The sequence below is a fragment of the Triticum aestivum genome, chromosome 6B (assembly GCF_018294505.1).
Source record: "Triticum aestivum cultivar Chinese Spring chromosome 6B, IWGSC CS RefSeq v2.1, whole genome shotgun sequence".
Lineage (NCBI taxonomy): Eukaryota > Viridiplantae > Streptophyta > Magnoliopsida > Poales > Poaceae > Triticum > Triticum aestivum.
In genome coordinates this window covers 156,298,675-156,303,501 of record NC_057810.1, presented here as the reverse complement: position 1 = coordinate 156,303,501, position 4,827 = coordinate 156,298,675, and the positions used below count along the sequence as shown (strand labels likewise).

Genomic DNA, 4,827 nt, shown 5'->3' with positions numbered 1-4,827 from the left:
TGTTCCTCTAGGGAAGTATCAGCTTTCTAGGCGGGGGTGAATGTGCAGGCGCATCTGAGCGGGCGGCATAGTGGTCGACAACAACACTGCGGTGTGTTGCATCAGCATGCTCTGCGGTACATGCAATCCCTCCAGTTGGTCGTATGACCGCAAGTCATTGTTGCCTAACTTTGCGCCCACAGAGATACTTCTTTCCCAACGTCTCCTATTCCCGCACTAGCAGATTTACGTTTACCATACTTCACTAGCTCTTTCTCCTCCATTTTTCTGTAGTTGTATGCATGTAGTAGCCCTATGCTACAGTACTAGTCTCGAAGTGTTATATATTTAATTTGACCCTTGTACATCCTACTCTCTCTCTTTTCAAATGCGTAGTATTGACAAACAACTAGATGCATACGTATCTGCGTGTTAGTACTTCAAGTATTGGCAAACAACTAGGCGCGAGGGGGAGCTTCAGCTAGCTCTCCATACTTGTCAAATATATAGTGGGCTAGCCAGCGAGCATAGTATCACGTCTGCTTATTATTGCCTGGTACGTAAATAATATACTACTGCTTGACTGATACACTTTGAAGAGAAATGCTAACTTGTGGACATATGGACAAACAGACAGAGCTAATGTATGTAATAAAATTAAATGCTTTAGCAACCGTGCGCCAACCATGTCATCTTCTTGGATCTCTGGCAATTGGTATTAATAATTTGCAAATAAGTCTTGTTTTCTCAAGAATGTTATAATTTTAACTATTATTACAATGGAATTTTAGTACAGTGCCAATTTTTGTTCGTCTATCGAAGTATCGTTTTTCCGTACTGTGACCATGAGTACTAATTGTAGTACTAAAAGTCAGTATGGCGACCATACAAGTCACGCTATTCCGTTACTATCCAAGATTATACTTCAGTTGATTACATGTCGATTCTGGGCAATACTGATTCCTTCAGTGATACTTGTTCCTCTAGGAAAGTATGAGATTTCCAGAGTCCTTATACATGAATCACACTTGTGTGATGTTTACTATCATGGAAGATGTTGGTTTTTACTCTACTTGCTATCTTGCAAGATAGACTTGTGCTTACTTTTATGTGGAGTGCTACACTTTTTTTGAAATAAATTAAATATTTAACATTTTACATACAATGGAGGCATGACACAACACATATCCAAACAAAAGTTTATATCACATGAATATTACGCATTGTTGACATTCGGAAATACAATCTCTTCACTGAGCTTTCAATAATAATCTTTAGCTAAAATGTTCATATCTCTGGGATAACAAAAAATGCAGAGACTAATCTAACAAAAAACGTCGCGCCGAATAAAGCACCTGTTTCCAAAGCATTGCGTCATTATACGCGCATCGGTAAATCAATGTGTTGATGATATCCCCTAAAAATTGGGGCAGGATCTCTACATTGATAAGAGGTGCCAATGAGTGGCGGCCTCGAGCCGCGAAACGTTTTCGTGATAACTGCTTCAAGCCCACGATAGGAGATGACAGTTTAAAAAAATCTGCAGGGGTTTGGACCCTCTCACTGGTTATGCATACATGGCAAGTCTTCAAGGCTAAGCTAACTTAGGACTTCGCGCGAAGAGGGAGGCCTTTGTAAAAAATGATCCATTACTTCCCTTGTTGAGGATAAGGTTTCCAATATATGGTCAGAAGGGTCAACTGTGAAAGGAGACCCGATAATTTATAAATCTTCCTATTTGAGCACGAGCCGATAAAGAAAAAACTCTACTGCCAAGCCAAATTCATTGGTCTGAGTATGGGATTGTCGTCCTCGGCTTCGAAGACAAGTTCAGGGACTATTGATGGTGTCCTGGACTAAAGAGTACTAACCTATACGATCCACAATCCATGGGACCGAGTTCACGGCCCACCGATCTCCACAAGGAAGGACTCCGGAAGCTATGAACCTCGGCGTGATGAAGATGGAAACCTCCGAAGACTTGGCACGTACTTCAAGGGTTGCTCATTAGCTGACATGATTGGCAACCGACCATATGTATAGCCTAGGTACCCCCGGTGCATATATAAGCCATGGAATTTAGTCCCTAGAGGCATGATTAGCAGCCTTATGGTTCATAGCACAATCATACGAGCTTGAGGTAGATCATCTTGTACTTGATACTCCATCACATCAATATAAAAAAGTAGGACGTAGGGTTTTACCTTTTCGAGGGGTCCGAACCTAGGTAAACATCGTCTCCTGTTTCCCTCCTGTTACCATTGTTCCAAGACCAGCAGCTCGGGACCTCCTGTCGGAGATCCGCCAGTTTTAACACCGACATAACAACCCAACCAAAGAGCCGCCCAAGAAGGTTAGAAGAGGGTTCCTAAAAAAGAAGTAGGAAGAGAAGAAAGAGAAGCAAGAAGGGGTGGCTGCCAAGATGACGGAGAGGTTTGAGGACATCTTGGCGAAGAAGGAGAAAGCATGTATCAAGCGTTCCATGTGAAGGAGAAAAAGAAGGCTGAGAGGTTTAACATCTCGATGGCGGCGACGGGGAAGAAGCTCAACCTCGAAGAGAAGGAGACGAAGCTCGAACAAAGAAGGGTTGAGCTCATGGCCGCTTCGAAGGATACAAAGATGTTGACCATGAGGATGGATGAGTTGGATGACGATGCGGCGATCGTGCATGCCATCCGTATCAAGATGTTGAAGCGCTTGGCGGACGAAATGGAGGTGGTCAAGAAGGAGGCGGCCAAGAAGGAGCCAGATGGTGAGGAAGAGGCGGTGGTAAGGTGACCGAGGAGGCTTGGATAGCCGGTTAGGAGGGCAAAGAAAATCCCCTCTTTTACACGGACTTTTGGGATGAGGCGCATGCAAAAACTATGAGCATCCGTCTCTTATTGATTGTGACCGGGTGCTAGAAAATCATAATTTAACTTGCTCTTATATTGATATGCATTTGAAATAAAATTAATCGGACCTGACCGGAGATATAGGGAATGCGGTTGTATGGTCGGCATGGAGGTGCCCTAACGGTAGGATTCACATCAAATCATTTATTTATTTTCTTCATATAATAAAAGAAACCTGCCCTTACTCCATAGGTGATACATCAAGTGGAAGCAGAGAGAAAATCCTTGACAAATTCCCGGGGCCGGCACACAACAGCCAACGGCGTGGCCATAGGCATGCTTAGACCGGCACCTTCGGCCATGTCAATGACACGACCTTTCCCGGCATCCCACTGGAAGCACTGCACGAGCGCCGCGAGCGTCAGGCCGAGAATGCGCATCGCCAGCCCTTCCGCGGGGCACCGCCTCCGGCCAAGCCCGAACGGCATCATGGGCGCGGGCTTGGCCGTGTCGAGGAACCTCTCTGGCATGAACTCTGTTGGAGAGTCCCAGAGGCTGGCGTCCCGGTTGATCGCCCACGAGTTGACGAGGATCATCGTGCCGCGCCGGACCTTGAAGCCGCCCACCGTGCAGTCCTCCATGGCCTCGTGCGCCGGGATGAGCGGGCCGACGGGGCACAACCGGAGGCTCTCCTTCAGGACGCATTGCAGGTAGGGGAGGTTGGCCATGTCGGACTCCTCGACAAGCCGTCCCGTGCCGACGTTGGCGTCTATCTCGTCCCTCGCCTTCTGCAGCGCCTCCGGGTGCGTCAGCAGCAGCGCCATCGTCCACTCGATGGTCAGCGCCGTCGTGTCAGTCCCGGTGCTGAACAGTACCTGGATTGGATTGGTTGGACATTACGTTGCAGCTAGTATATCCGGTGTCATGTTTGATGAAGGAATTACGGTGCTATTGCTCACCAAGACGATGCCTTTGAGGACGTTGTCAGTGTAGTACTCGGGATCGGCTTCTTGTAGCGCCAAGAGCTCGTCGATGACGCTGGTCGTGTGTCCACCGCCGGCCTTGCTGCGCCTTCGTCTGTGGTCGTCGACGAGGCCTCCGACGAACGCATCACGCCTCGCCTGCAGCCTCGCATGCGCCGCGTCGATGCCGCGTAGGCGGTCGACCCACCGCAGCGCCGGGAAGAAGTCCCCGATGCTGGGCGCGCCGACCACCTTAAACGACTCCTCGACGAACTCCTGGAACCTGCCCAATTCGCCGGAGTGCCCGTGCGCCGTCACCGCGCGCAGCATCACGTTCAGCACCAGCTCAAAGAGCCTAGGGCGGATGGTGACCGCCGCGCCGCCGCCGCCTGCTGCCGCTGAGTCCTGGAGCAGATTGACCACGAGGGACGTGACCTCGGCACGTCGGTCTGCCGTCCGTTCATCGAGGCGGGGCGCCGAGAAGAGCTTGCCGGCGAGGAACCGACGCAGGACGCCCGAGTGGGCGCTGTGGGAGGCCCAGGTGAGCGCCGTGTAGTTGTAGCCGAGGTGCTTCCCCACGAGCAGCCGCGGCCGCCCCGCCAGGGCGGCGTCATGCGCCGTGAAGCACTCCTCGGCGGCGGCATGCGTCGACACGAGGAGCGCCGGGCGCGTCCCCAGCCTCAGCGATACGAGCGGCCTCAAGGCCCTGCCGTGCGCCGAGGTGGCCAGCTTGGCCAGCGAGCGGTGCAGCGGCTTCTTGATCAGGTGGAGGTGGCCCAGCAGCGGGAGCGACGGTGGGCTCGGTGCGGTTCCACCATCACCCGACGACCGACACGACCGAACGAAAGTCGCGACGACACCGGCGAGCAGGACGAGAAGGAGCAGGAGAACGCCGCCGCTGTCCATGCCGGTGGCCGCGTCCATGGCTAGCATTGGCATTGCCCTGAAAATCCTCGATCAGCACGCGCTTGCTATATAGTGCTAGTAGTACCACGCACGTTGCTTCACAACGATTCTTAAAGAAATCGTCAGCACAAATGCGAACAAAACTA

General features: G+C 50.9%; 1 pseudogene; it reads right to left on the bottom strand.

Moving 5' to 3' along the window:
* Positions 1-3,002: 3,002 nt before the first annotated feature.
* Positions 3,003-4,593, bottom strand: LOC123133827 (cytochrome P450 81Q32-like; annotated as a pseudogene).
* Positions 4,594-4,827: the final 234 nt, after the last annotated feature.